At 34.5% G+C, this 21,664-nt stretch overlaps 1 protein-coding gene across 7 annotated transcripts in view; it reads left to right on the top strand.

The window, feature by feature from the left end:
- ROBO2 (roundabout guidance receptor 2) overlaps nt 1-21,664 on the top strand; it is a 594,883-nt gene that overhangs the window by 132,981 nt on the left and 440,238 nt on the right. The window lies entirely within an intron of this gene.

Here is a 21,664-nt window from a genome sequence, read left to right as displayed (position 1 = left end):
ATCTCCTAGTTTCTTCCTAGTTTTCTCCTCCAGTATTGTCATAAATTGTGTGTCCTTCTGGATTGATTGAGAAGGTAAAGGTAGGCTCTACTTTGGAAGGAGTTGGGAGATGGTTGATGTAGGCTAGAAGATATGTTGAAAATACAGTCACATCTGATGTTGAGATCATGTTAAATGTAAGATTGTATCTTCATGCATATAAATAATTTTGCGTATTTCCAAAGTTAAATTGATGTCAATTTAATTGATGGCAATTGTTATCAATTGCCAATTTAGTTGCACCCCAAATGTCAACTGGTTTTGCATTCACTGCCTGGTTGAGTTATAAATGTACTGATGTATGTACCTATGACATTGGGAAATCATTGTTAGTTAAATCAATTGTCACACATATCAAATCATTAGAAATTCACTGAAAAAACATTTTCCTATATATTGCAGGTTGATGTAAGAAATTATAACAGATTTTTTCAAAGTTTTCAGTAGTGTTTGTGCAATACAGTCTTAAAATCATTAAGCTCCTGTAATATTTCAGGTTTTTTATTTTATAACACCTTAATTTAATTCTCACAACTTTGTGCTGGTGTTTAGTATTCCTTTTTATTGATTCATTAGAACTTACAAGAATTAAGCTAACTAGTGAGTAAAAACCCTGGATTTGAATAGAGTGCTTCTGTCTCTAAATTAGTCTGTACTCTTTCTTTAATATCAATGGTTCCTTAAGTGTGGTTGCCATACCAGCAGCATTAACCTCACTTGGACCCCACCTCAGACCTACCTAACCAGAAACTCTGGGATGGAGCCCTGCAACAGTTGTTTTAATAAGCCCTCCAGATGATTTTGATGCACAATGAATACTAAAAACGATGTTGTTATAACTCTTGTAGTCCAAAGATATAACAAGCACCTAATGTCTTTCTTATTCTGCTTTGACTCACTTATTTCTGGCCACTAAAGCAGAATAAGTAAATAATTCAATGCTTTATTCTAACTTACTAAGCAAGGGATAACAGACGTAGCAATTAGCATCCCCAACGAAATTTGACTGTCTAAAAATTGATTGAATGTTCTTACTGTGAAGTAAGTTTAATTTCAGTGTCCTTTGCTAAAAGTTTTATTTTATTTCATTATGGAAGCTCAATGATTCTCCAATTCCCAGATAGGATTGCCAAAGAAAGAAACATAAGTTTATAATTGGAAGAGAATTCTCTTGCTTTCTGCGTGCTTGCAAAGCAGTTCTTATTAGACTTCTGCTCTACTCCCATTGGAAAGGATATGGTAACCCTGAAGGCTGTTGGAGTCCAAGAAGTGGGGACTTGTTAGCGATTAGTAACAGGTGAAGACGCTGTGCGCTCCTTGGTTTTTGGCATGTTGGTCATGAGTTGATTTGAACAGCCTTGCTTCGCTATACTATAAAACTAGTGCTTATGAGGAATTGCATTCTGTGTTCTAAAACCAATTCTGAATGAGCTTTTGGGACACAGTTTGTTTCTATATTAGAGATTAACTGTATTTGATTCTGGGAAATAAACATTGCTACTTAGATATTAAATTTCAGTGAGTAGATATTTACTAAAATTCTTATGGGAGTTGTGGGAGAGAGGCAATAAAAGTACACAGAGGAAATCCTGAAATGTAGCCATGATTGGCCTTGCCTTTAGCCAAGCCTTCATAATTCAGTTGTTTAATATGTAAAAAAGATAAGGGAAACATATGAAATACAACTCAAAGTTCTTGTATAAAAATAATCTCATTCAAATTGCCTAGCCTGTAAATACAGTCACTGAAATTATACTTATGTATTGTTTTCCTGCAGACTGACCCAGGGGTGAAAATGGTTAACAGTGAAAACTTTGAAAAAGATTTAAATTGGCAACATGCAGTATATGAATTGGACACATGCCAGGACCCCTAGTAACCCCATTTCAACATTGGGTAGAGCTTGGTGATAACCAAAGTGGTTATTGGAAACTTTCTCTATGGTCTATCCAACCTACATGGGAATGTCCTCTGCTGTTGATGTTTGAAGACTATTACTTGGTCTTAAATAGCTATGATTTAGAGAGCTACCACTCAGGCACTAATGCAGCTTACCATGTGAAAAGCAGACGGATCACCATATGAGATAAGTTAACTTGTGTAATTGGGGATACTGCAAGTTGAATTCTTTGGAGGAAAAGTGGTTTACAAATTGAATACATTAATAATGAATATCTTTACTAGTTTACTCATGACATAAAGAATAGGGCCAAGGGATAAAATGCATCTCTAGCCTTTGCAACTCAAAAGATGTTTTCATATTTCAACAATAAATAATTGTAGCAGGTAGTAGCTTGTAACTAAAAGTATGTGCTCAGAGACTCCCCTAGAGGCGTTTGTCTTCCGACATGCTGAATTGCCCTGGTGTTGGTGGCAGCTTAATAAAATATGTGAGTGTTCAGTATGGAGCTGTTAAGTTATTTATTCCTCTTCTGATACTGTATGCATGAACTGCCACTGTTTGATGAATCACTAAAGAGAATGGGAACTGACAAACAACTCTTCCTTTAGCGGCTGGTCACACTGACAGCATCAATAGAGAAACACATCATGGGCTCTAAAATGCCACATTTTCACCATTTACCCTGAATAAGACATGAAGCTCTTTAAGGAAAGCAGTAGTACGTTATCATTAAGGGCCAGCTGACAGAGAGGTGAGTGTGCTTTGAACTCTCTCAAGTCATCATTCTTAATTTCTTCTCTCCTCAGATGGAAGGCCCACCCACACGGGTTCTTAGCAAGGCAGGGACTATTGCACCTTTTAAAATCTCATTGATAGATTGGTTTCATCCACACCCATCCTGGCTCCTACCCATCAGGGCGAGGCTCCTGTTCTCATTAGGTCCTGTAATATCTGTGGCTAACATTGTTCTCATGCAAATAGAATGACACAGAAGGTAAGTGCGCTGAAAATTCAATTTCCCCGGACCATCATTACCCTTTTTCTTTTAGTTATTCCCACTTCAATCTGCAGGAGGTAATGTGTGCAAAATGCTGGTACTTTTGCAAGATGATTACTACATTTTAGTAATGAATTTCCCAGCTATTGCACTAGGGGGTGTTGTAGCAGGTTCCCTCATTTTCCTAATGCAGACTTGGCAGCAATCCTTGCGCAGTTCTTCCCCAGCGGATTTTCACTATGACAAATGCCTGGTTAATAGAACTTATATCCAGCACTATCCCTTCTTTAGTCATCAATGGCACCTGTTAAGTAGAGTAGTAATTTGTTTAATATTGTCTGGAAAATGAAAATAAAATGTGTCTACCTGTCCAAATCAAAGGATAAAAACCTCCTGTCAAAGGAGGCATCATAATATGTCTCCATAGTCTGTAACCGAAGTTGGATAATTTAATAAGAATGTAAAATTCAGGGTAGCTCATCTAAATATGTGAAATTATAAAAGTGTGTAAGTTAAATAAATCATGTTTTCTTCGTTAGTCTGGGAGTTAGCTGTAAGAAAAAAAGAAGAGAGAGAGAGAGAGAGAGAAATGTAGATTTACCAGAGATAGCAGATTTGTGTGTGTGTTCACCTCAGACAGAACATGAATTATACTTTCTCTGATGCTTATTATCTTAATAGTATTGATAATTGTGGAAGGCAAACACACAAGACATGCTTTTCAATGTTGTTTTTAGAAAACTTATTTCCTAAATAGAGAGGAGCTTTCCCAGTGATTAGGAAAAGCCCGTTACATGTGGTAGCATTTCATGTGTGAGGGAGACAAAAAGTTTCAAAAACTTTAACACATTTGAAAAAACTGATAGTTACTGTCTATAAAGCTTGTCTTGGAAAATACTTTTTCCTACAAACTATTTTTGTAGAGTAACTGCATTAATGCTATTCTATTTACATCATCTTGAGATATTTTTATTGGAGTAATGTATTGGATGCATTAGCCATTTCTTTCATTACTGAAATATACTCATTTGATAATATATCTCCAAAAGGTGATGTTGATACAATGAAAAAAAAAGAGAGGGGCTTCCCTGGTGGTGCAGTGGTTGGGGGTCCACCTGCCGATGCAGGGGACACAGGTTCGTGCCCCGGTCCGGGAGGATCCCACATGCTGCGGAGCGGCTGGGCCCGTGAGCCATGGCCTCTGAGCCTGCGCGTCTGGAGCCTGTGCTCCACGACGGGAGAGAGAGAGAGAGAGAAGTCACGTGTTTTCTTTACCTGAATTATTTCATTTGATAAACTGGTATATGTAATATAGTTCAGTAATTAGGATGAAACTGTTCAGAATATCTGTGGAACATACCATGCACTTTAGATGTGAACGGTTGCCAATAAGAGGTATAGAAAATTACATTTGAACTACAGTTTTATTACTGCTACTTCAAGTTAGACACTGAGCATATAATTACTGCATTCTTGGCATGTAATTACTCAGGAGTTACAGATTGACCTAGAGAAATACTGATACTGCAATTTTAAACTAATAAGAACTTGAATGTGAAATTGTATGTTGATTTTGAACGGATCGTATTGTGAGTTTGGGCTGCTGAAGAGTAATTTATTGCTATGATAACTTACCCAATTTTCTATGGAATTAGAATATGTAAAGTGTTATTAAAGCATCCTTTATGACTGAATGGTTAACTGGTTCCACAGATAGGTAAAAGGAGTACTCCAATGGGTTGGAAGATGCTGCTAATTACAACCCTCCCTCCCTGTAAGCTTCATGGCCTGCACTTCTCAGAAAGAGGGAGCCAATGGAGCATGATTGCCTAGGGCATTTCAATCCCAGGGGGTTTTAGTTGTTTAGTTGTTAGGTGTTGAGAAAAACACATTATGACCATAATAATAATTATGTATTTGGAATTGGATTTTTGCATCTACAATACAAAGTTCTATCTTCCATAAAATGCAACCTCAGCATCATTTTTATGATGCTTCATTTGCATATGGAGCCAAGACAGTTCAAATATAGGCTTCATTTGATGCTGGTGCTTTATTTGACTATTTTAAATTTATTATTGTATTATATGTGCTTGATGACTGCTCTTCAAGCAACATTTCAACTCTTTATTAAGGACAAATATGTATACACAATCTTTAGTTGTTATTAAAAGTAAGGTAAAAGATTATAAATTATTTTCCATTTCAGAGTAATATATCACCTTCTTATAATTTTTCATTAACATGACAAAAGTAAACTGGTTTGAAGTTGGTTTATTTAGAGAATGATTCCATAGCAATTTATTTTTATTTTCTGAAAAATAGCCCAAGGATATTCTATTTTCGGTTCCTCTTAAGAAATCAGATTTAGAAATAAAAAATTCAATTTGAAAATTACTCAGTTAGCTTTCGTTCACTTCCATGTATTTTCTGAAAATATATATTCTTCTTTGTCTCTCTTACCATTGTTTCCCTTATTCTATTCTACCTCCTTTCTCTTCTTTCTTGCCCCATTCTCTGCTGTCATGTTTCCTTATTGAAACATGTAGCTTCCTTTCTAAACAAGAATATTCCATATTCCATATCATTGTCAAATTAGTAGCTTTGTCCAAGTTACATACAAAGTCATGGTCTGAATATAATGTAGAATTAGAACTTCTCTATTGCAAATTCAGTAATACCAACAATACATTTACAAATAATCTCTTTCTAAGGAAGATATAGATACAATTCATCTCAAATTCAGTGTGTAAAAACTTGAGAGTTAAACTCATCAAGTTTTAACTTGGAGCATTAGCAAACTTTCCTAAGTCAGAACTCTCCAATGTTAAAAAATAGGGCATATAACAGAAAGCATACTCTGTGAAATATAATAGCTAAAAAAGAAAGAATAAAACAGCTTAAGAATAAATATTATGGCCATGACAGTAAGAATAACACAAAATATATTTGTACTATATATTTTTCACAGTTTAAATTTCAAAATTGTTGGATGCTTTAAATATGTAATTCTGATTGGAAGATGGATATTAAAATAATGCATGGCTTAACAAATATTGACCTTACACAGTTTGATATCCACTATACAATGAATGAGGATAAAAGTACTGTGTTGGGAAAAAAAGCTACCATTGTCTTCTGCATTTAATTAAAATAACTTTCAAAGAGATAAGCAACAGTATTTCCATTGTCAGGATCCAAGAAGTAGCATCTTATATGACAAGTTTAGTGTCTTAATGAATTCTAGAAACCTTGCTAATGCAAACAGTATACACCTGCCTGTGTATAACTCGCTCCCTGATCGAAAGCTATAAGGCATGGAACATTAAAATAACCTCCCCCTGGGCTTCCCTGGTGGCACAGTGGTTGAGAGTCCGCCTGCCCATGCAGGGGACGCGGGTTCGTGCCCCGGTCCAGGAGGATCCCGCGTGCCGTGGAGCGGCTGGGCCTGTGGGCCATGGCCGCTGAGCCTGCACGTCCGGGGCCTGTGCTCTGCAGCAGGAGAGGCCACAGCAGTGAGAGGCCCGCATACCGCAAAAGAAACACAAAACTTTAAAATAACCTCCCTTTTATATGAATTAAATAACTTACCCTTTATAGAAGGTATGCATTTCTCTTTTTGTCTAATAAGCCTGCAAAGGATTTAAAGCATTTTTGGCCAGGAGAAGTGGGGATGTGGGAATGGGAGGAGTGACGAGGTTTGGCACTAGAGGTGGGAGACACTGAAAAATCTCTGCTTTAGGACCTAAGAGTATTACTTTGAAAATTTCAGTAAAGTTGGTGTTACAAATTTTGCTTCTTTTGAATCTATACAAAATTTTTACATTTTCTGATGTCAGTGATGTCCACTAACTCTGAAAATGTATATATAACCAAGACATTCTTCTTGCTGTCTAGACATGCTATAGGAATAAATAACCCATACGTAGATAATACAAATGTTATTTTACATTATATAAATCGTCCCCAAATATCTTTGAGTGAGAGTTAATCTTGCTATAAGGCAGAGGTCTAGATGAGTCTGACAGTAGTCTTGCTAATCATTAAACTGTTAACCTACAGAGATTCCAATAATCCAACAACACACACTGTGTTCTAGGCCATTTATTTCATAGTGCTTTATATTTCAAAATTCCTTAATCATAGAGGCCATCTATACTTGCTGGCATCTTTTTAGGGTCCTCCTGCTATTTTCTTTTATAACACCCTGTCATTTCACATTATAGTATTTATTATAACTTGAAATCATATCTGCATGTTCATTTGTTTAATGTCTGTTTTCTCAAGTTGGCTGACAACTCTCTTGTTAAACAACTTACACCTTATACTTAGACATGATCTGGGACACAAACTAAGAGCTTGAGAAAATTATGTTGAATTTACGTGGCTTGTAATAGTTTAAATATCTTACTGTTACTTTAAAAAAACTTCATTCTATTGTTTAAATTTATTTCTGGCATAGTCCAAAAAATGGTTTCTCTAGAAGGATGGATGGATAACTAGACAGACATACCATAGACCAATACAGACACATTCATAATACACACAGAGCTCTTTCTTAAAGATGAATATATTTGAGTCAACCAGATCAATTCTCCACTGCATAGAGGTAGTCTGATAAAGAAAATCCATTCTAATACATAACCATATATAGGTAAAATGGTATGTGGATGTCAATATCCTGCTTGTGATATTATACTATAGTTTTGCATTTTAAACATTTTTTTAAAATATCATATATTAGTCCTTGAATCTTCTCACCTCATAAATTTCTCACATTTTTTTATGGGAGGTCCTGTGCCACTTCCATCAGAATTATTGGAATATGGAACTCTATATTCTAACTCTATACTCTATTCTAATTGTCTCCCAAGAGAGGAGACGTGATGTTTCTCTGCTGCATTAACTTTATTGTTCCTTGTAGAACATTAACATGGCAAAACTCTGAGCCTGTAAATGAGATCTTGTCTTTATCTGGATCAGAGAAATGAAATTTGTAATTCAAATGAGAAAAGGAAATGAACTTAATGCTTAGCTGGAAAATGTGTTGTAATGTGCCAATTTGGTTCTCATAAGGTTGATTCCAAACATCCCCATTAAGGTATTGATTGTGTCCATTTAGTAAGGTTGAGGGTGCAGTAACTCCCCAATGGCTTGGCATTTCATCATTATACTTGGACCTCCACAATAATAAACATTGCACACAGTTTGCTTAACATACCTCCTGCCCCTAAATACAAGATTAAGTCAACGGCAGAATGGCTGTGTAACCAGTATGGTTCTTACAGTTGCTGTTAGTCTTGGTCTTATGAAATTTGATTATGAAGGAAAACATCATGACTTTGTATAGTTGAAAGGAATTTCACTGTGTAAATCTTTCTATTTACGGAGTTATCTCACATTCATGGGGAGCATTTGTCCTCTCAATTACATGTGTGAAATTATAGCTTTAAAAACTAGCAAGAAGCATAGGAAATATCCAGTCTGATTAAAATTTTGATCTTCCTTTCCATTTCCTTCTCCTTAGAGACCCAGACCATGGAAGTACTGGACATGGTTACATTCCTCACACTAACTCTCATAGCAATGTGTTTATTTCACATTATAATTAATTTTACTTGCTTGCCCTTTCATTAGAAATATCTCTTTATATAAGATACTATCCAATTGTAATTTTTTGTCCTAGCACCTAGTAAGTACATAAGCCATAGTATGGAATTTAAAACAAAAAGTCCTGCTCAATCAGGGAATGTTTTAATGATTGAATGAACAAATTGTTCAATTTCACCCTCACCAAGGGCTCCCTTTGCTTCTTGCCACGTGGAGTCCTGCTCATGTCACCCTTGAAAAAAGTGCAGTGTCCATCTCAGGGAAGGACAAAAATTGGTGCTGGAGTATGGAGACTTGCCCTTCTCTCATCTATGTGAATAATTTCTCTCAGGTTTAGATAACTGTGTTTTTGTCCAATAGTTGTCTTGTCTTTAAGTGCCAATGGGAAGTGTGGAGTGATTCTATTTCCAGTGTTCAAAGAAGACTAAATGAGCACAGAATAAGAATTTGTACTTCCTGCATTTGTATAATGTCCTGATTGTGTCTACATGTATACAAATGGAAAGCATTCAAATTCCAGCTTCTAAAACTGTGAATATATAAAATATATGTCTGTGTTCTTTGAGCTTGTGAACAAGTCATTAGGCTTGTTATATAGGTAAACATGTTTATTTAACATTTTGTTCATTTAAAACCTTCACTTGGATACTTGGAGGGTTTTTTTTAATATTCCTACTGGGATGTTGTAGCTATCTACGACTACAATAAACCCTCTGTTTCAATCTTTAGTCTCCAAATTTGTCGAGCTTTAGTAGTCTTTATCTTTATTTACTAGACAGAAGCTCTAAAATGAAAATAAAATAAAAAGAAACCATAAGACCTCCTGACTTGCTATGTTGTTTGTAAATCGCTTTTAATATGTACCAACATTGGATTTAAACTCCTCAAAAGAAATGTTTTCATTAATATTAATAAAAATGTCATGTTAAATGGAATTCAAGCATACATATAGTAGGAATTTGTGAATATTGCTTCTGAAAATTATAGCTACTTGTAAATCAAACTTACTTATCCACACATTTCAGTGAAAACTTCTCTGTATCTATGACTGAGTGCTTAAACTACAAACCTGTTTTAGTAATAACTACCTTGATGTTTGCCTTTTTTTTCCTTCTTTTTTTTATTCTAAAGATAAAGGTCACTCTAAGAAGGTAGTTCATGAGTTAAAAGTATTCCAAAAGGTTGGAGATTACAATGGAAACAGACACAGTTCCCCACAAAGGGGATGGGAGGTGAGCAGGAACCTCCCCACTTTGGTCCTCCTAGAGGCTCTGGGGGGTGAGATGGCATCTGACGGTGATGGGCTTCCCTTGACTGGTTCCTTCCTTTGTACCTAACTCTGGTCCAGAAATAGAGCAGCACATCATGCTCCCAGACTGACACATGGGAAGCTTCATAAATCAGCAAAGTGAGTGTTCTGGCATGATCCTTTAGCCACTCACTGCCTTCCCCCCAGAGCTGATGACACTCGTCACCTTTTAAGAGTATGCATTTTCTGTCACTGTAGCTGAATCCTATTTTTTTTAATCCACTTCCATATTCTGCCTAGGTGGTATTTTCTGGGTGGCTGCCCATGTATTATAAAATCACTGTCATTATAGACAACGGCAGTTTTTTAAATTTATGCCCTAAAAACTTGGAATTTCCATGTAGTCATTGGGTACACAACTAAACACAACCCAACATGCATTTTGTTTTTGTAAAAAGTAAGCATGTAAATGTATGAACATGTATTTGTAATTACGGATAACATATTGCATTTAATGGTCTTATAAACTAATATTTCAGAGCAGTGTACATGATAAGAGGCTTTAAAAATCTGTGAGTTGGGAAAAAGGACCATCATCAGACTTTAAATGATTGCCATTAAGTCAATAACCATTGGTTATTTTGTTTCTATTAAAAAAAATATGTATCTTCTCTGTGATACACATTTCACTTTACTAGAAAGCCACATGTGTATCAAACTGTACTGTTATCTGGTTTTATTTTGTCCTAATTTGGTTTATATGTAAATGGCAGTAATAGAAGTACTTAGCTTTAGAAAGAGTTAATGGAAAATGTTTGTAAAACTTTGGCAAGTCTCAAATCTAAAGGAGCAGAAGTTATATCTCTCCAATATTTGCATCTTAATCATATTAAAATAAATTATCCATTACATATGAGGATTTCTCTACCCCCTCCCAAACTGAATGTTTCAAATCTTACTGTGAATTCCAGTGACGCAAACAAGGACCACAGGGTCTTTGTAATTGGGGGTATTAAGTGCAAAAATACAAGTAGAAGGTGCTTAAAAGGGACAGAAAAAGTCAGTTTCCTATTGATTGGACTGTGGTGGGATAAATGTGTGGCTTCTGTCCTTAATGGAAGCTGATTGTTCGGGGATGTGCCAGCGGGACTGGTCGATTCTTGAGCTGTTGTTTACTGGGAAGGACAATATCAATTTTCCAGAGGGATGAGTGGTGGGATGTCAAGGCTGTCACCCTTTTCTCCTCGTTACTGACAGGGAGCCCAGTGACAATTACCGGTGATGGGGCGTTGCCTGCATTGGCGTTATACACTAGAGGATATAAACTGGCAAACAAAAAGAGGAAAGCAGTCCTGTAAAAATGATATAATCAGCAGTTGTCAAGACTCGTTACATATATGATGTCTGAATAACAGGACCCCAGCAGATTGCCTGTACTTGCTGAAGAAACATGGAGCCGACTTCATCCCACTTAGAAAAGTAATCATGTGTTAGTTTTTAGGGGGATAACATTAATTGTTGGCATTATTTCTCTTTGAGAGTTAATATCAGAACAAAGATGTTTCCTCTTTTTATTATAATTAAAATAGACTTTGGAGAATTCAAATGGGCTTGAAAGCATTTACAAAAATGGTTATTACATTGTCTTATGTTTCTTTGTGAGTTAAGATAACTTTTCTAACTTTTCCTCTTGTGCTCATGTTATTAGCCAAAGTCCAAATGCACAGCTAATGAATTTCACTCAGTAAGTATCAGGACGAGACCCTCAGCTCCATCATTTTAGCAGAAAGGCATCATTTAAAATGTGGAATATATTCTAGGCAGGGTGGGTGGTACATGTGCATATCTGTCAGACTTTTAAAAAAGGTTTGTCTGTCAGTCTCACGTTTTCCATTATTTCTGTTTTATTGTTAATAATTTCAAATAAATTTGAAGAAAAAGAACACTATTTCCATTGCCTACCTTCAGTTGTAGAGAAACTAACACCTAAGTTAGACCACCTGGAGCATTAGAATTGTTGGTTAGCTGTATTTCTTTCTCAGCAAGAGACTTTTCTTTGTGTTAGTTCATAAATGCTATTTATTTAATTACACCCAGACTAATAATTTCATAGCTCTATTATATTCTGCCTGGAATTTTACTGTTTGGAAAAATTCACAGTATAGTTTTACATAGTCAAACTTACAAGTATTTGTTTTGTAGGAATTAGATATGTTCCCCTACTCCAGATTTTCTTAGCATCAGTGTGAAAATATCTGTGCGTACATAGACAAACAGATTTTTGTTTGCTTCCCAACAAGCAGAATAGACTAGGAATACTTCCGTGGCTTATACCCAGTTGTCTCATGAGGTTGCTTTCCACAGAATTGGTCACTGCAGAGATAAAAAATAATTGTATATACAATGTTGGCTTTATACCATCGATGTGTTATTCATAACTTACATTGGATATATTTTCTGTGAGAAATATTTTCTTATATACCATTTATATAATTTTAAAGGAATATGTTTTTATTACACAATTTAACAAACATTATCAAGTGCAAATAATAAAATAAAAATCACCTACCATTTAGTGGAAAACATTGTTAACATTTTCATATTTGTCCATTTTGGCTTTTGTTTTAAGATTTTAAATGTTTACATATGTGGGTATGTTTTTAAGTGTTTTCGGTGATGCTGTTTTAGAGCTTGGTAAATATATAGTTAAGTCTATGATTCCGGTGGTGTACTTTTATTTTAAATAAGTAGGTTACAATATTGCCAAGTGATTACATATGCAGGTTATTTGTGATTAGGTTTGTAAGATGCCATACAAAAGTTATCATTAATTTCCTTCTGTAATCCACTAGCTAATTGATTTTCCATGTACTCATTAAAAATAGATACTTAGATTTTCAGAAGATTGTCTCAGAAAATCAAGGCAGGGCCCGGGTCCTCTGGGATGCCATCAACTGACCATTCCATCAGGCCAAGAATAGTGGCCCTCCTACTTGTCAGAACTGAAGTATTTATCCCATTTCCCAGCAGATAAACATTTGCAAGGCAAATAATAAATTAGCCATTAATCAGAAGGATGTTTGCATTCAATGAACTCTGAATGGAGTGGAGATGTCACATAGATAGACAAGGTAAAACAACAAGGCAGAATCAATACCTAGGAAGAACCATCTATTTAGAAAGGGTTGGCTCATACCTTTGAAGACTTTGGGAAGTTAGAAACAGTTTGTAAAGGAAGAAACACTATTTAGAAGAAGGTGTAGGTAGATTTTAAGAATAGATAACATATTAACGATTTTTATATATTTAAGCCTACGAGGTAATGGTATATCATTTGAAAAATGACTTATCAAATTTGTATTTCTAAAAGCTTTGTGTATTCTAATTTTTTTTCAACCCCAGAGAGCACTCATATTTCACAAAAAGTTTCCATGCTTTTGTTATTTTTCCAAATTAACAATTTGGCAAGTATATTGTTTTAAAAACAAGAAGTGACCTTGATAATTTAGGGTTCTTTTTTTTTTCTAATTGTGTTTGCCCCTTCACATGTATGATACAAAGACTCAGATTCAGAGTCTAAGAGGTTTTGCTTACCTACACAATAATTATATAATCTTGAGTAAGTTGCTTAATCTTTTATGACCCTCAGTTTCTTCATTTGTAAAATAGCGATGATAATGCCCATCCCAAAGAGTTTTCATAAACAATGAAATCATGAAATATATATATATATATATATATATCATCTAAACACAGGCCTGCCACTGTTATTTTAAATAGAAGACGTGTATATTATATAAATTTTCCCTAAAGCATTATTTATGTTAATCATTTCAAAAAAATTGTAATTAATTAGGAATTCATATTGTATTTCTGAAGGTATTATATCTAAAGGGATTTAAAAGATCCAGTGGTTATAAAGAAGTAATATTATCTCCCCTAATTCCCTCTAGATTTGAAACTACCACCTTTGTTTTCTTAGCATTGACCATAACGGAAATTGCTCTTGATTCCAAACACCTACCATCTCGCATACTCTCTTCTCATTGTGATATACAATGCCTTAGGCATCCTAAAAGTTAAGTGTGTGATGTATCCTGGACTTTCACATGTTTGTTATTCATTTATTTACTCAAAAGAAGAAAGAGGAATGAAAATAAATGGAATAACTATAACCCTCAGGACTGCTTTCCTAACTCTTCATTTCTTGTCACTCACTTTTTTCTTATGAGTAGAATTCTATCCCCAAGCTAGATTTCCTAGACTAGGTAGTTTATAAAGTAATGACACCTTTCAGCTAAGACATTAACTGGGTCATGAGTGTCCCATCCCTGTAGCTTTGCTTGACTCTGAAAATCCTAATCATGAATTTTAAATAAAGATTTTTTTCAGTGTTGATTAGCATTGCCTCAAGCTTAGAGAACAATTAAAATATTTTGAAATTTTTAAATATATAAATTACTCTTACAAAGGAAAGAGTGTTTTTTTTATACAATCCAGAAAATGTTATATTAACCTGTATTAATAGATTTAAATTGAAAAACATCCAAACCAACACATTTCAATTTTGCCTTCAATACTACTTGCTGGTTGTTTTTTTTTTCTTTCTTTAAATTCATTTCTCCAGTGCCATTGGCACGGATGTCTCCTCCCATATCACCTTTCATTGTTAGAGGATAACGTTAATCTGAATTTCATGTAACAACACCAAGTTATTATATGTGAATTATTTCTGTTTCCCTCTTCTTTATCTTAAGATTTCTCCCAAACTTCACATATCCTTTTCTATTTGGTTTAGCTCTGTTAAAGCTAATTTATATGTGTAAGGCCAACCTATTTAGTTATGTTTATGGTTTTCATTTCTCCCATTCTGTACCTGACAAATAACCATTCTGTTTTACTCTTTACTGACTCTCCCTTAAAATAGAAACATACCGGACACTCCTCCATGCCAAACAGAGAACAATATACAAACAGAAAAATTCTATAGAATTTCATTAAAAAAAGACTACATTTAGTTTTGGAAAATAAGAAGGCTTCATAAAGTGATGGTATTTAAAGACATCCCTAAATACTAAGCCTGTCATAACATAAATACTACTAATTGTCACCAATAATTAAAAAAAAATAGAACTCACTTTTAATAAATAGCTAAAGCATACAACGAATCACATAATCTTCTTCATGGTTTGAATTTACAACCCATACATTTTCACCACAACCCTGTAAGATATTACTATTCCCAATACTATTCTATTACTGTTCCCATTCTACAGATGTAGAAAGTGAGTCAAAAAGATTAAATAACTTGCCTGAAGTCATACATCTAAATAGTAGTAACTGTTAGAGTCAAAGTGTGTACTTAGTTGGCTCTAGAGTGTTTCCCTGACCACTGTACTTACTGCCTCTCCACACAGTACTTGCATATATTATTAATTACAAAGCTGTTAGCTCTATAAGCTTTCCAAATCTATTTTCAAAACTAGTTGTTTCTTTTGGAGCATCTAAAGAAAAGTAGCATGAGGTAGGAACAGAAATGTAAATCGGAACTATATTGGAGAGGTTCTTGAATTCTAGACTGAAGAATTCTGACTTAATAATTAATAAATATGCAATAATTAGTCATCAAAATTTTGAACATGAAGTGATGGTGTTAGAGCTACATGTTAACAAGTGTAGGATAAATTGACACAGGAAACATTGATAAAATGGGTAATCATTTGGAAACTATTGCAGCAGTGTGGATGAGAAATCATGACACCTAAAGCAGGAAGGTGATAGTGCAATGAAATGGATATAAATTGGTCAGACTGGTTTAGGTAGAATTTCCAGGATTTGTAAGCTGGAATAGTCAGGGACCTTAGGATCAAAGGCAAGGGTGGAGAGAGATGACTCAGTGACTGAGAAGAAAGAAGCATCATTAATGGAAACTGGAAAATCAAGAGGAAAATTGGATTTTGGTGCTATCTGAATTGTTACATACTGAGTTTGATATATTAATGGAAAAACCAGAGAAAAGTTTGGAAATGTCATTCTAGAAGCAGGGAGAAAAGTCAGAGGCAGAAATAGAACCTATGGAATCATCTAGTTTAAGGAAGTTGAAACCGAACTTAGAACAGAATAGAACATCTATTAGAAGAGATGGAATCATTAAGAATGAAGCACAGGAAAAATAAGAAGGAGAGAGAGAGAGAGAGAAGGCTGAGGAATTAGCTTACAGTGACACGCCTACAGTGACACTCACATTTAGGTAGCAAGTAGCAGGATCCGGAGCGGGAATTAGGAAAGGACAATTCCAAAAGTGCAGATGAATCTGGGGAGTCATAAACAGTGAAAGGGAAGAGACTCCCAAGAAGCAGGAAGTGGTCAAATTTCATATACCTCAGAGCTAACTGAGAAAAGGGTGTTTACTTCAACCAAGGTCTATAAAGAAAGCCTTATGTTGGTGATCACTACTGAGGACCTCCAGCAATGGTAGACATAGATTGGTTAAATATGAATGAGGCAGTGAAAATGCCCAATAAAACATATATATATATATATATATATATATATATATATATATATAAAGCTTATGTGAACAGATTATTCATTTGGGTACTTTCAGAGATTGTGTGGAAATAATGTCTTTAGACTATTTGTTCATAAACACACAATCTCTAAAGTAAAATTTAGGGTGCATAATTAATTTTTCCATTGTGTTCAAACATCTTTAAAATTATAGTGGAAGTCAGTAGGTAAATATGAACTGGTAGATAGTATTTACCTTATACACAGCTATATGCTTCAAGAAGCATATAGCACCTTGGAATAAGACCAAAATGCACTTTGTCTTTTCTTCACTTTATGAATTTATTCATCTTTATCTCTGCTGCCAAAAACTTGTGGATCTAACTAGATCCACACATGCTTAAACTAAAAAAAAAAAAAAAAGAATTGAGATTAATGCAAATAAGTTGTTTTATTTCTTTCTAGGAATAAACTACATTATGTTAAAACTAGATTACTCTGGGCTGCTCCATATAGATCAGAATGAATTTTAGTCTAGAAGTATGTGACATCTTATTTTGGTCAACTGTTGTTTAATTTTATCATCTAAAACTTTCAAGTTCAAGACTGAGAATCTGACCAAAGTCAGGAAGCAAAAATACAAACTTAGTACTCTCTACGTGTAGAACAAAAAAAAGCATATCTTTAAATAATTTATAGATAATTTTTTGTGAATTCAATAATTTTTGGCTAAAAAATTATGGAAAAATATACAAATGTAGTCCAAAACAGCTGTTGAAAGGGCTCTCAGTTGTACCCACTGGTTATTTGTTTACCTCCGTTTCACTGTCTGTTAATACTTCGGATATATCTCATTAATTAGAGTTGAAAAATGTTCAAATGCAGCCAAAATATTTTCAGTTGTGCATTTAACAAAATTTCAACTCCAAAACTTCTGAAGATTTTTTTTCATCTAGATAAACAAGTACTAACCATGCTCTTTCCCTGTCCTTTGGTTCTAAGAACCCATCTACTTTAAGTACCAAACAATATTTTCATATTTCTTCCTATATTTTTATAACTTTTCATATAATAATATGAACTATTTCATATTATACTATCCTTAGTGGTAGTTTTGAGTCTAAATTTCCCTTTTTCTCATTAATCATATATATTGAAAATTATATTTTTAACCAATAGGAAAGAAGAAGGAAATTCCACATACCCTACTGAGACTGTGGGTGAATTGACAGGTTAATTTTTTTCCTTCATGTTTTCTAGTGAATCAACACGAATCACCCTTCTGTTCATAGATGTGTATGTATATGTACAAAAGAAATGGTTCGATTACCATTCTATTCTTCCGCACCTCCTTCAGTGTTTTCCTAATTTACATATTTAGCTAATATATATTGAACATCTACAATGTACCTAGTGGTGTTATAGGCTCAGGGACAGAGCAGTAGATAGTAGAGGTAAAGATTTGGCCTTGTAGAGCTTCCATGTAAAAGGGGAAGAGAGAAGATAAACCTATAGACAACATAAAATTTAACATCAGGTAGATAAAAGAAGATAAGGGGATAGAAAGTGCTCTTGGCGTGGGGCCACTATGTAAGGTAGATCTGGAGACAGCAATGGATGGTAGAAGGCAAGCTTTGCAGATATCTGTTGCATACTCTTTCAATAATGTATAATCCATATTTATCTTTTCCCTCCATTGATCATTTTGTCTTGTAGAACTGGAGTTCCCAACACACAGATTAGGATGTGACTTCAGAATACCTTAAAGCACCCCCAGGTAGAACTATATGTTGATGCCTAGATTATTGGTTTTGACTTTTTAAAGGAAGAGGTACTCTTTCGGTGTGTTTGCCATGAACTCACGCTCAACAGTTTTGATCCCAGATCTCCAAAACCTGCTCTACACAAAATGCACACTTACAAACTGATTTCGGTGCTTCAGATTAATGAAAAGGCATCCCACTTTATTAAACAGTTGAAGATGCATGCTCGAGAGAACCAGCAAAGAGAAAATTTTAAATATCTAAGAAACAAATGCACTAAAAATGAGTATCATTTTAGTTTTTTGAAGTAATTTTATAACCTCCTCAGTATATATACAATTATTTGTTGCCATGTATATATAAAAACCCCCCAATTTACAAGGATTATTTTGGCTCATGGCTGTATTTAAATATTTTCTTAGCAACATTTTCTAAGATTTAGCTATTTTGTTTTCTTTAGTACTCTGCAGAAATATCTTGAAAATAGGAAGGCTACTCATAGAGCAAACTTCATCTTTTTTCAGTGTCAAGTTTGAGGTTGAGTTGGAACAGAAATACTTACCTTGTTCTATTGCTACTGTTGTTTAGACACCATGCTGATGCTAAGTGTGCTTGAATACTGGTATAAATTTGGATGACTTGGGTATCTGCCAATAGTTCCAAAATAATTCATTTTGATGGACTTAGTGTATTTTAGGTATGTATTAACATATCATAATGTGTGGCTACTTACTATAGGTATTCCTTTTATTTCTAAATTAGTTATTTTCATTATTAAAAGGTACAGAATATTCCTTAGAAATAATGAAAATGAAAGACTTTTTTCTTAAACTGCCTTTTGCATAATGAAAATTCAGAGAGTTTTAATATTTAGTAACTGCCTTTAGGTGTAGATTGTCAGTGTCCTTTCTATCCTTAACAATAGGCTTCAAAATTCCTGGTCACTTGCTAATAACTCTTCAGTTCTCAGGAGATTGGATTGCTATAGGCAAGTTTACTTAATAAATGTGCAAAAAAAAAAAAGTTACATTAAGCAAAAGACGCCGTACATATCTCCTTTTTAATTATATTTTCCTACAACGCATTGCAAATATATTTTATTCTTTCACATAATGTATGAAAGTATACAAATACATACATACATATTTAACAAGATTTATGTTTTGAGGAAAACATATATTAAAAAATTGTAAATATTTTATGTGAAAATAGTAGGACCAGGGAAGATCTAATCAAAAGTAGAGGGCAGGAAAAAGTTACACTTTAAATTTGTGCAGCATCAAGATAATAACAATTAATAGCATTAAAAAGAATGCCTTGACACTTCTGTTGCTATCAATATCCAGTGTTTTTTATTTTGTACATAAATATGTAATCTTAAATCTCCCATAAACTTACTTTCCATAAAAACACAATCAAATATAGACAAAAGAGAAAAACTGCCGTTATTAAGGAAATATATCAACAAAAGAGAAAAAAATGCTGTTATTAAGGAAATACATGTGAATATAAGAAGATCTTAAACAACTGCTAAAGTTAGTTAAATTGTCTCTTAACAAGGTACAGTCCTGGGTGTACTCTATTACGAGATACTTTCATGAACAGGAGCCCATTTGTAATTAGGTAAGGAAAACTGACAGCAACAGTGAGTTAGTGGCTCCCATGGAATGACAAGTATTGACTGAATACTGGGCTGTGTTTGAGATGGTGAGGGAGTCGATAAAAGCATCACGGCTTGTTTGAAGTACCACTGCCAGCAGTGCTTTAATTTGCCGCCTGGAAAAGAGCCACAGACATTCTTCCCGCATGTTTAGTGTTGATGAGATCTAATACTTACATTTAATCTTCTGTTTACCACTAAAAACCCTTGTAAGTGGTGTAAAGCTCCACAAAGAGGAAGTAGAACAGGGAGCGTATTTTGTATGAACTACATGGTGCAGCCAAGGTCTAGAAAAATAAACTTTACTTGAATGATCGAACCAAGTGTGAAAGGACCAGTTTAACAAATAAAAAAATCAATCAAGTACAAAAGGGTCGAATGATTTGGGGAGGTGATAAAGAGTAGAAAATATTTCTAAACTATCTATAGGAATCCTTTATATGTTTTTCTCTATACCATGTCAATTGAATGAAAGACATTGAAAATAAAAGGAAATGCTATGAAGTTCATAAGCACATTAGGGGTATATTACCTCTGTAGAATTGAAGATCTCATTTCATACTTCTGTTTAAAAGCAAATTTTTCTTAAATACCTCCCAAGTATTTTTGAAACTTGTTACATAGAAAGGTGTATGCATGTGTGTGTATATGTATATACACATACAGTATAGTATAGGAAGAGAGAGAAATTCTGTGATAAAGTATTAATGTATACTTTTATGTGTGGTATTTGTTTTGGCCCATGATATCCACTCATAAAAATCCACAAAAGCACCTAGATTTTAATATTGACCTTTAGAACTCTCAAGTAAAATGATTATTGGAAAGTGGTGCTTCTGGTCCAGATTCTACTGAGTTGCACTTACCTCGCTGCCAGAACTCCATAGACACCATTATAAAACTTGCACATACTTATTACGGCAAATTCAAATAATCCCCTACATGTGACCTTAGGGTCTAATTAAGTAAGGGTAGCATTTAAAAATACAGTACTACATTTTTAAATCTCACTTGGTTGCCAGTTTTTAATGTTGTCCACCTGTTGTAATAGATGAACTGCCAGAGATAAACTGGAATGCCTTTTGCTTATGCTAGGAACAGCTTAGGATTTTGTAGTGAATCCACACTACACTCCTGTTAGACTTGATTAGATGACGTACCAAGATTATCTGACATGCTGTGGAGCTAATGACCGTATAGTAAAGGGGATGAGATATGGCCCATGTTTCCAGGAGAAGCTCATAGAAGGGGATATTTCCTAATTTCTGCATACATTTCAGAGTGGTGTATGTGTCTTTCTGGATGAAGGATTCACCTGTCATTGAGAATGTAGGTCTGAATTTATTAAGATAGGGTTGTTCTGCCGTATTAAGCATTTTATTTCAGTATATAATTTTTTTTTTTTTTTTTTTTTTTTTTTTTTTTTTTTGCGGTACGCGGGCCTCTCACTGCTGTGGCCTCTCCCGCTGCGGAGCACAGGCTACGGACGCACAGGCTCAGCGGCCATGGCTCACGGGCCCAGCCGCTCCACGGCACGTGGGATCTTCCCGGACCAGGGCACGAACCCGCGTCCCCTGCATCGGCAGACGGACCCTCAACCACTGCACCACCAGGGAAGCCCATCAGTATATAATTTTAAACATGGGAAATGAAAAAAAAAATGAGACATTAGTGTAATATTTAGCTAATATTTTCTCACACATGCCTGGGTCCCCTAAGGTGTGTAGAGTATATCTCTCTTTCTAAAGTCTTTGCAGAAATTAAACAGGAAAAGGAATAAAACTTAACAAGTCATTTAGAATATAAAATATTCAGATTGAAAATGCATTACTGAGTACTGTAACTAATAAAAAGAATGATGCACAAATATGCTGGCTTTTTATGTTTCAGATTGTCTTGATAATATTTGTTCTTATTCTAGTATATATAACTT

The sequence above is a fragment of the Phocoena sinus genome, chromosome 4, assembly GCF_008692025.1.
Source record: "Phocoena sinus isolate mPhoSin1 chromosome 4, mPhoSin1.pri, whole genome shotgun sequence".
NCBI classification, from domain to species: Eukaryota; Metazoa; Chordata; class Mammalia; order Artiodactyla; family Phocoenidae; genus Phocoena; species Phocoena sinus.
This window is presented reverse-complemented; position numbering and strand designations above follow the sequence as displayed.